The sequence below is a fragment of the Trichosurus vulpecula genome, chromosome 2 (assembly GCF_011100635.1).
Source record: "Trichosurus vulpecula isolate mTriVul1 chromosome 2, mTriVul1.pri, whole genome shotgun sequence".
NCBI lineage: Eukaryota > Metazoa > Chordata > Mammalia > Diprotodontia > Phalangeridae > Trichosurus > Trichosurus vulpecula.
The window spans coordinates 409919415-409933029 of record NC_050574.1 but is presented as its reverse complement, the minus strand read 5'-3'; positions in this window follow the sequence as shown (position 1 = coordinate 409933029).

The following is a 13615-nucleotide window of genomic DNA, read 5'->3' as shown; positions in this document are numbered from 1 at the left end:
AATGCTCATCTCCCTCTCTTCTTTCCCTCTCACGTGACATAATTTACCTTTTCTGCCTTCTCCTTTTCTCTTCTCCTAGTACAATACCTTTTCACTACTAAGTTAGATATTTTTATCATCACATCAAAGTCAACTTATACCCACATCACATGCTCTGTCTATATATACACCTTCTAAATGTCATAATAAAGATACAGTGCCCAAGAGTTACAAGTATCATCTTCCCATGTAGGGATATAACATGTTGTTTTTTTTTTCTTTTCTGTTTACCTTTTTATGCCTTTCTTGAGTCTTGTATTTGAAAATAAAACTTTCTGTTGAGCTCTGGCCTTTTCATCAGGAAGATCTGGAAGTCCCCTATTTCATTGAATGTCCTTCTCTTCCCCTGAAGATTATGCTCAATTTTGTTGTGTAGTTCATCCTTAATTGTAATTCAAGCTCTTTTGCCTTATGGAATATTATATTCCAAATCCTCTGATATTTTTTTTTATTTAAAGTTTATTTATTTAACATATTTGGTTTTCAGCATTGATTTTCACAACAGTTTGAATTACAAATTTTCTCCCCATTTCTACCCTCCCCCCCACTCCAAGATGGCTTATATTCTGGTTGCCCTGTTCCCCAGTCAGCCCTCCCCTTGCGTAGCAATTTATCTTGCCCTACAAGAAAGGAAGGGAAAAGGGGATCCTCTGATATTTTAATATAGAAGTTTCAAGGTCCTGAATAATCATGACTATGGTTCCATGATATTGAAATTGGTTCTTCCTGGCTGCTTGCAGTATTGTATCTTTGACCTGATAATTTTGGAATTTGACTATGATATTCCTTGGCATTTTCAATTTGGGATCTCTTTCCAGAGGTGATCGGTGGATTCTTTCGATGACTATTTTACTTTCTGGTTCTAGGACCTCAGAGCAATTTTCCTGGATGATTTCTTGAAAGATGCTATGCAGACTCTTTTTTTTTGATCACAGCTTTCAGGTAGACCAATAATTCTTAAATTATCTCTCCTGGATCTATTTTCCAGATCAGTTATTTTTCCAATGAAATATTTTATGCTTTCTTCTATTTTCCCATTCTTTTGATTTTGTTTGATTGATTCTTAATGACTCACAGAGTTCTAATTTTTAACAAATTGCTTTCTTCTATCGTATTTTGTACCTCTTCTTCCATTTGGACCATTTCATTTTTTAAGGAGTTTTCCCTTCAGTGAGTTTTGTCCCTCCTTTTCCACTTGGTCAATTCTACTTTTTAAGGAGTTGCTTCTTCAGTGTACCTTTTTTGCATTTGATCAATGGTATTTTTTTAAGAACTAGTTTTCTATAGCCAATTTTTGCCCTTCATTTTCCAAGCTATTGACTTGCTCTTGCATACCTCTCATTTTTTTTTCCAACTTTTTTCTGCCTCTATTTTTAAAATCCTTCCAAGGACGGCAGAGCCTACGTAGCAGAGTAAAAGCAGAGACTTCCTTGAGCTCTCCCCCAAACTCCTCCATATACCTGTAAAAATGACTTTAAACAAATTCAAGAGCTGCAGAATCCAAAATATGACAGAATGAAACAAATTTCTAGCACAAGACAACCTGGAAGGTCAAGAGGAAAGGTCTATTGCAACCAGATGGGAGAGGAACTCAGTCTAGCATGAGCCACACAGTACAGACATATCTGGAGCAGGTCTCAGGGGACTGAATCACTGGTAGCTGTGGCAGTTTCCAGACTTCTCAAACAATAAACACCAAAGACAACATAGAAGGTCAGTGGGAAAGGTCTGTGGGACCTGGCTGAGAGAGGAGCTGGGTCTGGTGCCAGCCCAGGGTGGTTGAGGTGGTGGTGGCAGCAGCAACAGCAGCAGTGGCTGTGTCTGGGAGCTCCCAGCCCACAGATGGTGGGGAGATCTACCAGTGGATCAGAGGGGGATTGCAGGGATCTCTTTGCTGGTGCTAAGGCAGGATTTTATTTCTTTGCCCTGCTTGGATCTGGGTCAGAGTTGTGGGTGGCATTCCTGGGGTGAAGATGAACACTGACGTGGCAGAGCTTATGGCTTCAGTGAAAAGGTAATCCTCTTCACAGTTCCAAGTCAGAAAAGAGTGCTTGTGGTCACTCATAGACCAGAGCAAAGGAGAAGAAAGGAGTAAACACCTCTCCTTTGATCATACCACCATGGAAGAACTGAAAATATACAGGACCCTAGAAATATCTCTGAAAACAGCTGCACAAAACTCTTGAAGGTTGGGACAGTACACTCTTCAGACTGGAAGCAGAGGTCGATCTTAACAAAGAGTTAGAATGTCAAATATTTGGCTGGGAAAATGAAGAAAGAGTGGGAAAAAATGAGACTATAGAATCTTACTTTGGTGACAAAGAAGATCAAAACATACAATCAGAAAAAGACAACAAAATCAAAGCTTCCAAAAAAATATGAATTGGTTAAAGGCCAGGTAAGGGCTCAAAAAGGAGTTTATAAACCAAGTAAGAGAAATAGAGGGAAAAAGAAAGAGAAATGAGAGTGATGCACTAAAATCATGAAAAACGAGTCAACAGCTTGCTAAAGGAGACCCAAAAAAATACTAAAGAAAATAACACCTTAAAAAATAGACTAACCCAAATGGCAAATGAGGTCCAAAAAGCCAAGAAAGAGAAGAATGCCTTAAAAAGAAGAATTAGCAAAACGGAAAAGGAGGTCAAAAAGGTCACTGAAGAAAATAATTCCTTAAAAATTAGAATGGAGCAAGTGAAAGCTAGTGACTATATGAGAAATCGAGAAATTATAAAACAGAACCAAAAGAATGAAAAAAAATTGAAGATAATATGAAATATCTCATTGAAAAAAACAACTGACCTGGAAAATAGATCCAGGAGAGAAAATTTAAAAACTATTTGACTACCTGAAGAGCCTAGACATCATCTTTCAAGAAATTATCGGGGAGAATGGCCCTGATATTCTAGAACCAGAACCAAATAGAAATTCAAAGAATCCACCAATAACATCCTGGAAAAGATCTCAAAAGGAAAACTAGAAATATTATAACCAAATTCCAGAGTTCCCAGGTAAAGGAGAAAATATTGCATGCAGCCAGAAGCAATTCGAATATTGTGGAAACACAAAAAAGATAACACAAGATCTAGCAGCTTCTACATTAATGGATCTGGAGGTCAAAGGAGCTAGGATTAAAACCAAGAATGACCTACTGTAACAACAATGTTACCAGCAACTTCTGTTGGGGTGAAAGACCAACAACACCAGCATACGGCTGCTAGCACAGGTTCTTTGATCTGCTTTTCTAAGGAAAGCAACTTTAAAGGGTTAACAATTTCCCTTGAATCAAACATACACATATCGTTCACTTAGTTCAGGGGGAAAAGCCAGCACCCTGAACTTCAAGAAAATGTAAACAGAAATTACAAACAGAAACAATATAAACAGAGCAAACATAGACAGTTATCAACAGACAGGCCTCTAGCTGTCTGACAAAAGAATTGCATTATTACCAGAGAGAGAACGACTGACATCTGGGTTTTCAGGCTGGGGTGGGGGTGGGGGTGGGGCTCCAGCAGCTACCCAGAGTCTCATCTGGTCAAATCACAAGACACTCTTCCAGTGAGTGAAAGCCCCCCCCCCCAAAAAAAAAAACACTAACCTCTGAGTTTATGTGGCTTGTTCACAGTCAAAAGATATCACAACTATGTAATCCCTCATGTGATGCTTCTTCAGGTGTCTCAACCATCTGACTCAAACCTATGTGAACTAGGCTTTCCCTTGACGTAAGGAAGTCATCAAAGACTCCTGATTTCATCAAAGAAACAAAGGCCAGACTCATCAAAGGCACTTGATTACAACAATGGTCCAAAAGAGAAAACAGTAAAAAAGTCCCACCCTAATTACCAATACATCTACCCTGCAAACCTGATTATATTATTTCAGGGGAAAAACTGGACATTCAAATAGAAATAGAGGACTTTGAAGCATTCTTGATGAAATGACCAGAGCTGAATAGAAAATTTAGCTTTCAAGTACAAAATCAAGAGAAGCATGAAAAGGTAAACAGGAAAGAAAAATCATAAAGACTTATTAAAGTTGAACTCTTTGCATTCCTACATGGAAAGACATCTAAAAAATAAAATTAAAGGGTGAGAGAGGAATATATTGGGAGAAGGAGAAAGGGAGAAAGAGAATAGGGTAAATTATCTCCCCTAAAAGAGGCAAGAAAAAGCTTTTACAATGTAGGGGAAGAGGGAGGAGGTGAAAAAGAGTGAGTGAACCTTACCGTCATCAGATTTGGCTTAAGGAGGGAATAGCATACACATTCAATAAGGTCTCTTACCCTACAGGAAAGTAGAGGTGAAGGAGATAAGAGTAGGGGGATGATAGAAGGAAGGGCAGATTGGGTGATGGGGTAGTCATATGCAAACACTTTTGAAAAGAGATAGAGTGAAAGGAGAGAATGGAGTGGGATAGAATGGAGGGAAATACAGTCTTTCACAACATGGCTATTATGGAAGTGTTTTGAATAACTACACATGTGTAAGCTATATTGAATTGCATGTCTTTTCAGTGAAAGTGAGTGGGGAGGGAAGAAGGGAGAAAATTTGGAACTCAAAGTGCTAAAAACAAGTGTCAAAAATTGTTTTTACATGTAACTGGGAAATAAGATATACAGACAATGGGGTATAGAAATATATCTTATCCTAAATGAAAGTAGGTTGAAGGGGATAAGAAGTGTGGGGTGGGGTGATAGAAGAGAGGACAAACTGGGGGAAATGATAATCAGAATGCTTGTCATCTTTGGGTGGGAAAGAGGGGAGACATGGTGAGAAATTTTTGAACTCAAAATCTTGTGGAAATGAATTTTGAAAACTAAAAATAAATTTATTGATTTGAAAAAATAATAAAATCCTTCCTGAGCTCTTCTAAGAAAGCTTTTTGGGCTTGAGACCATTTCATATTCCCCTTTGAGGTTTCAGATGTGGATATGTTGACCATGTTGTCATTTTCTGAATTTATGCCTCAATCTTCCCTGTCTCCATAGTTAGAATCTATGGTCAATGTCTCTTTCTGCTTTTTACTCATGATGTTTGCCTATTTCCTGGCCTTTAAAGTAGAGCTCTCCTTCTGGAGCACAGCAGGCTGCACATGCAGGCTTCTTGTGCTGGGGCTAGGGACTTAGTCACTGGTTTTGTGTGCTGGGTGCTGGCAGCTGGAGGCTGTAGGAGTCTGGAAGTTTACTTCAGGCTGAGTTGGAGTCAGTAACACTGAAGCTCTCAGAGAAGGTGGGTGGTGGTGGTGGTTTGGCCCCTGGAAGATGCCTACTCACCAGGGCTGCTCTGAAGCACCAGAAGGTTTGGCTGTTGGAGGATGCCTGCCAGCCTGAAATTGTGCTTCCTGGAATTGTGCTGTAGCACAGAGAGGTTTGGCTGCTGGAGTCTACCAATTTCCTGTCTGTGCCAAGGTACCCAGGGAGTCCTGGTGTTGTTGTCTGCCTGCTCCACCACCCGGGGACTCAAGATCGCCCACTGGTTTGTTGAGGTAGGGCTTGCAGCTGGCTTGCTGTGATACCTCCTTACCATTAATCCCCCAAGCTTCATGGGTTGAAAGACTGCTGCACCCTTTCTTTGTGATGGCTCAGCTGTTCTAAGTTTTTTCCTGGGGCAATATTTTCTGGGTTTTTAGAGGTTCATAAGGAAGAGTGGGAGTGACTTACTTCTCACTCTGCCATGTTTGCTTCAGAGTTGTTGTTAGTATTAAATGAGGCAATAGTTGTAAAGTTTTCAGCATAGTGTTTGGCAAACATTAATCACTTAATGAATGCTTCTTACCTTCGCCACTGTGTGTCCATAAGCAAGACTTGAATACTGATCTTTCTAGCTCAGAAACTAGCCCTCCTTCTACTATACAATGCTGCTCTCAACACTTATTATACAGCGTAGGGTAAGAGAATATAATAATAAATAACAAATGAGATAAAATCACTGAATACGTATAAATATAGATTGCTATGAAAAACAAGCAGAAAAAAGAAAGAAGGAAAAGAAAATGTGACATTTCTACCAGAGTTACAGCCTATTTTCCTTAGAGTCTATCCTCATGAAACAGAAAACACATTATATTTGAAGTCAGGGAACAGTTTCAAATTACCCCGCGATAACTACCTGTGTGACCTTTGGCAAATAATTTAATTTCTCTGGGCCTAAACTCTAGAATGAAGGTGTTGGACTAAATAATCTCTCAACTCCTTTTTGATTCAAAATTTATGACCCCATGATCTTATTTGAGGCCACAGGGATGTGGGCATATGTTTATTTTTATAGTTCTGTATGTGTTCAATGTAGTCTTTGGCAAACTTCTTGAAAGCAAAAAAAGTGAATTCCAATGCTAGCATTATAATATTAACATTTCAATTGACCAGAACTGCTAATAAGGATCTATGAATTAACCAGGATTGTTTTTAGTACTCTAGATTGGGGAGAGAAAAAAAATAACATGAAAGAAGTAGGCAATTTCTCTTTCCTCCCTTCCTTCTTCCCTTCCTCTCTCCCTCCACTTTCCCTTCTTTTTTCCCTTCCTTCTTCCCCTTTGAACTCTTTCAACCTTTGTTCTTCCTTCCTTCTTCCTTTGTTCTTCTTTCCTTCCTTTCTTTCTTCTTCCCTCCCATACCTTTCTTACATCTCTCTTTCCCTCTTTTTTCTCCCTCCCTCCCTCTTAAAAGTGGAAATTAATTTTCAATTTTCCTTTTTAAGGAATTGAAAGATAATAATGATGTCCCACTTTCACATTGAACTATAATTTTTGAAATTTCTTCAGTCATCAAATAAACATGAACATACATATCTTTAGTATTCTGCAAGAACAAAAAGAAACAAATGTGAATTGACATGTTTTTTTAAAACATGTTCCATCCTAAGCATTATTACAATAAGTGTTTTCAGGTTACCCATGCACATTCCATTTCACAGTGTCCTATTTTACAAACATCCTATTCTACCACTTTTTCCTGGTGCTTTTGTTTCCTTGGAAGGATCCTTATTAGTATGCAGGTCCTCTCCATCCATTTCCAAACAGCCAGACTGGTAGTGAAACCTGTTATTAAATTTATTACATTTCTATTAATTATTGAAATGGCAATTTTCTAACATGTTTCCTTTGATTATGGTAGTCTCTTCTCCATTCAGATGACTTTCCTGGAGTTTCTGGTGTTCTCTTCCTGAGGAGGACCTGGTCTCTCTTCCTATGTCTCCATCCAATAATAGTTTGTTAATACACATGATTCTGTATAGATGTGCAGGATTCTCTTCAGAACAAATCCGATGATAGAGGTAGATTAAGTGTCTAGATTAGAGGTAGTATTCAAACAAAAGTTTACTCACAGTGGGAATTAGAACTCAGGAAGAGAAGAATTCACACTTTGTCTATAGCATTCATACCTTATAATAGACACAAGATGGAACTTTTTTGGCTCCACTTTGGTCATACCTGTACATTATAGATAGGTCACATAAATCTTATTTTACTCCCTCTAAGCATGAAGAAACAGAACCTCAGTGAGGTTACATGACTTGCCTAAAGTCACATAGTAATAACTGGTAAAGAAAAGAACTAGAACCCAAGGAAGGTGTTTTTATTATTATGCCAAAGTCCTTTACCAATTTGTATGTTTGACTGATTTTTCCCCCCTAGGATTCTTGGCCAAAGTAATTTGTATGTATTGCAAAACAATAACAATGAATTCTACCAAAGGCTTACTCTGAGAAAAAGTAAGTGCTTTCTTTGATGCTCTGTGAAGTCCATAGTTATCATAAAGCATGTGTTCACCATTTTCCAAATCAATGAACAAATATTGTTAACCTATGGCAGCAATTATGGGAGACCCAAAAGAAGTTTAAGATAAATCTTTCCTAATGAGAAGGGCTCCACCTGTTGATTATACAACATTTACACACCTGAAATCATGAGAAAGTAATATAAAGCAATAAGTAGTCCTGTGTAAAATGTGTAAGGTGCACATCATATTATTCAGGATGAAGAGAGAGCGCAGGCTGGAGTAGGGAAGGAGGAAATGATATTTACACTAACCCTGGAATAATGGGTAGGCTATATACAATGTGGTAGAGGGAAAAAGAGTGTAAAACAAAGAAACAAGGGTTTAGACTGCACTAGAAAATATAATTTCACAAATTAGATCCTTGTAAAAATGTTCTGATAATGAAGACACAATTTCTGAAGATTTTTAAGAAGAGAGGTAAATGAGTCAAAGAATTAAAGAGAAAGAGCTGGTAGCAAAACAAAGAGCTAATCTAATTAGAGCTCCTAATTGCTCTCCTGAATTTAGTTCTTACCCCACCTATCTGCTAGACAATAGACTTTGCATAGCTGTCTACTAAACAGCTTTATCTAGCTGTCCCATTGGTATCTCAAATTCAACATGCTCAAGATTAATCTTTAGTCTTGGACACAATTAAATGTTTTATCTTTCCTCCCAAACTCACCCCTCACTTATCCAAACTAATCCTAATTTATTTGAATGGCCATTAACTTCAGAGAAACACAAGTCCTCAGTTTAGGAGAATAATTAAGGGCATGAGCATGCTTGTAACACCCAGAATGTTGTAATAGAGAAAAGTCATCTCCAAGACAGTTGGTCTTAGAGTCAGAACTGGTTTTTAGTCTTGGCCTTTCATTCACAAGCTGTTAGGATCTAAAAACTAATCATTTCATGCCTTTGTCTCATTTGATTCAAATATGATTTGGACAATACATTTATCATTTCCTTGATCAAAGGTTTGTTGCAAGATGACTTCTTTGTGACATTTTAAAAGCAATACAAATGTGAATTTTTAGTATTTTGGCACTCCAGTGACAACAAAATACTGACTGGAACCCTGGGTACCTATTGATTGAAGAAAATCTCTTCAGGGTTTAAGATCTTCTGATATAGAAGAACTTACTCCACTATAAGCTCCATAGGGGTATGGACCCTTTGGGTTGAATTTTTTATTTTCCCCAGGGCCTAGGTAAATGTTCTACACAAAGAAAGTACCTAAGAAAATGTTGTTGAATTAAGAGAAGCAACATGGTATAGTGGTTAGGGAGCTGGCCATTAAATCAAGAAGACCTGGCTTCAAATCCTGTCTAACACATACTGGCTATCTTATCTTAAATAAGTCACAAAATTCACTCTTGGTATTCTCAATAGTTCTCTAAGACTCTAAGTTACAAAGAATGTGCCAACCTGCAATGGTAGAGAGGTAGCTTCCTCAAGTCAGATTGTCTTGTGTTGAAAAAAAAATCACTTCTTAACTTAATCTTTATTGAATTAAAATAAATTACATGTGATGATTGATTTTATGGTATATGCTAATTTGCACTTATTCCAGGTACCATAAGCAGAGGTTTCTAGGAGCTAGAATAAGTTGCATTATGATACTTTTTCAATATGGATGAGGATATATTTGTATTAATATATGCTGATTTGGGTCCCCCTTGTGTGTTTGAAAAGAAAAGAAAGAGAAAGAAGAAAAAGTTACTTTATGTAATTAATATTTTTCCTACTTGTTAATTTCATTTTTCTAAGTTGTCAGCAAATTATGAAACATACCTTCAATATGGAAAGCATACCAGTCCTCAAAGCAAATATACTCATAAGAGAAGTTATCTCTGGAGGAAGCCTCTTTCGCATAAAACAGATCTGTTTCAAACTCTTTTGATTTGACTGATGCCTTCAGAAATTTTTTTTAAAAAGCTCACCCTTTAATGAGCTACATCAAATATATCAATGCATTATTGGAGATTTCCCTTTTTTTAATGTAATGAGGTAAATCACCTTGAAAAGAAATGCACTTTTTTGCATCACTATTTCAGATACCATTTGTTAAGTGAGTAAAAACTGTATCCATCATATTTAGTGCCCCATGTCATCCTTTCAAAAAATTAAAATGATTCTATAATTTGACTATTTCACCATATTTGAGCCCTCAGTGCATTATTAACATTAAAATAACCTTTTCATACAGGTTATATGTCCCTAATTAAGTGGGGACAAATGTTGCTAGATGGCAGATGCCTTTCCCATCTGGATTATCCCACTTTCCTTCTGTCCTTCCATTTCTCTATGTAAATTATCTCTCCTTAAATGCTTTTCCTAAGACATGAAAAGTGAGGGATACAAATCAGTAGAAAGATAAACATTTAAAAATATATGCCAACCATAAAACAGCATTTGATTTAATTTTGTACTCTGGCATACATAGCACAATTAGATAAATGATACTAATAGGTCTAATGATTCTACCAATAGTTGCATGCAAGCTCCTTTATTCTGAGAGTATGTAATTGATAAACATTCTGTGCCAAACATTTTAGGTACATCACCAAAAGGAAAATGGCAACAGTGTTAGTAGTAGAATGCAATTTTTAATGAAATATTTTTTTCAATTCTTCTAGTAATATTATATAGTATTTGATATCTATATTTAATAACCATAGTTCAATATGCATATAGTTAAGCATTGTTTCTTTCTCTCTGAATCATAGGCTGGGAATTGTTAATCATCCTCCTTGCTAGGGAGAGAAGATAGTAGCAAGATAAAGAAAGAATCATCTATATAGAAGATTTATAGGTGAAAGAACAACATAGCATACAGTGCTGATGTCAGAAAGCGTACTCCCAATACTTCCTTACCTAAAGCCTGTCCCAGGGAAGCCCTGAACCTAAAAAAGTTTAGAAAAATTTCTATGTGGTCAAATGTGGAGAGGAACTATGGACTTCTCCGAGGGCATGCATGTGAGCCATTTGTTTGTTTCTTATGTCTCTTACCGTGAATTTTTTTTTAAATTGGCCACTTTGTGAGCCTGAGTGCTAGTAATGGAATCTGCTGTGTACCTTTGAAGTAGCACCAGACACTCAAATTACCGGGTTTCACTTGGGTTGGACTAAGAGAAATAAGAGTACACAAAATGTTGTTCTGTTGCTGTTCAGTTATTTTTCAGTTGTATCTGACTCATCATGGCCCCATTTGGAGGTTTTCTTGGCAAAGACACTAGAGTGGTTTGCCAGTTCCTCCTCTAGCTCACTTCACATTTCAGGAAACTGAGGCAAAAAGGGTTAAATGACTTGCCCAGGGTCACACAGCTAGTAACTATATGGGGTCAGATTTGAACTCAGGATGATGAGCCTTCCTGACTTCAGGCCCAGGGCTTTATGCACTGTACCACCTAGCTGGGCTACACAACATTTACCTGGGCTCTTTGTACAGGCAGAAGGCCACTGACAAAATAAGAGCTTGGATTCTCAAATCTCCCTCTTGCTTATTTGCTTTGCCAACACCAGCAATGCTTATGTCTCAGTTAATCAGCCCGATCCTTCCTCCCTCTCTATATGGGGAATAAGCAATTCTTAAAAATTGAACTTTCTGTCCGACATGTTAGCTTAGAGCCAGGAACACCAGGAGTTCCTGAAGCCTCACCATGTCACCCAAGGATGATAAGAAGAAAGATGCTGGCAAATTGGCCAAGAAAGACAAAGATCCCATGAACAAGTCTGGGGACAAAGCTAAGAAGAAGAAGTGGTCCAAGGGAAAAGTTCTAGACAAGCTCAACAATCTGGTTCTGTTTGACAAAGTAATGTACAACAAACTCTGCAAGGAGGTCCCCGACTATAAAGTTATCAACCCTGCAGTAGTCTCAGAGAGACTGAAGATCCAGGGTTCTCTAGGCTGAGAAGCCCTCCAGGAACTGCTTTGTAAAGGTCTGATTAAGCTGGTTTCCAAACAGAGAGTACAAGTGATTTTGCCAGGAACCCCAAGGATGGAGATGCTCCAGCTGCTGAAGATGCATAAAATGGTTCAACATTTTCTGTACATTTTCAAAAATAAACTTATTGGACTAAGAAGAAAAAAATTGCAATGGGAGCCTTGTGGTCATAGGTGAGAATTTCCAGTGATTATATGATGGGTTTGATTCTATGACATCCATGTTGTCTCCCTGCATTACTGTCTCAATATATAGCCTTTAAACAGAATGTTTCCCTCTGGAAATCTGGCAATTTCCTTTGGGTGATAATTCTGATATGTTGAAATGCTAAAACCTAGTAGCTGAAAGGCTGAAATAAGAGAGTAATTGTATTTCTGATACTCACTTAAAGTAAAGGGAGAAAGACTAAGTTCATTAGGGTAACACTAAAAAGAAAATTTAATCTTGTAAGGGAGTTGTTCTTAAAATGTGGTCTGAAGAACCCTGAGACCTTTTCATGGGTTTCTTCAGCTCAAAATAATTTTCATAATAATGTTAAGATGTTATATGCCTATTAATATACTCCACCCTTTTCCTTTTCTGCAGTTACTTCTTGTATTTCAACTAAAAGAAAATATTACAGTAGATTGAATCCAGAAGTAGATATAAGAATTCAGCTGCCTTCTATGAAGCAAGACATTAAATAGATTACACACACACATCTAAATATATATATATATATATATATATATATATATATATATATATATATATGCATATATATATGTCAATGCCACTTTTCTCATTATTTTTTTGTTTTGGGAAATAGTTATTTTTCATAAAATATGAATGTTAAATGAAATGGGTTTATTAATGTTATTTTAAATGAATTTATAGATATTTTACAAATTGTCAGTTTTAATTTCTAATATAGTAAGTATGAGCAGGAGTTCTTTGGGGTCCTCAATAGTTTCAGAATATAAAGGGAACCCAAGCCCAAAAAAGATTGAAAAATGCTCTTGTGGAGCATAGAGGTTTAGTAATGGTTTATAACCAAATGTATCAAAACCAAAAGAATCCAGAACACAAATGAGCAACCTAAAAACATGACTTGTAAAATCTTTTTCTAAAAAAAAGTTTATATTAAGACAGTTATTGATAGAATGTCATATTATTATCTTTTTGGTTGCTTGTCACTCATGAAGCAAACAGGAAGCTTGTTTTTCTGCTCCTACCTTAATTTGAATTGATTTTTATTCTGACTCATCAGGATGCTGAATGCTTTAACCATTCAAAGCCACAAAATTTTTCTTTACTTTAACTTCTGTTTGACTAGTGAAAAGCCTTTGGGTTCAGGCCTCACAACATACTGATTCTGCTTTCTGAGGATCAGAGTAGCCAAGTAGACTGCACATTTGCCCATTTTATTTAAAGAGATTCTCTTTCACAAAGCCATGGCAAGCAATGAAATTCATTATCAAAAATCCAAAATCAGTTCTGTGAAGCACACTTTGGCTGCCACAGTGACCATGTAGAGTGGCTGAAAAGGGTAAAGAGCATGTTTAGATTCATATAGTTTTCAGATTACCTATGCCCTTAATTTAACAGCAGGCACTCGCCCTGTGAGACTCTAGCCAGGGACTAATGAATGAAAACACTACTGGAGGAGCTGTATTCTATCCATCTAGGTACTTCATAAATAAAACTAGAAGTTAAAAGGAAGTTGCAGCAAAACAGAAAAAAAAGACTTACAGGTTCTCTCAAATAAAGGAGCTGGCACAGGTAGTTTTATCATTTTATCCATAGGTGATGAGAAACATCACTTCTTGGAATATTTGGTCATTTTATACAGCAAATCTGATGATAAATATTTGAAAGTGACCACTATGAAAGT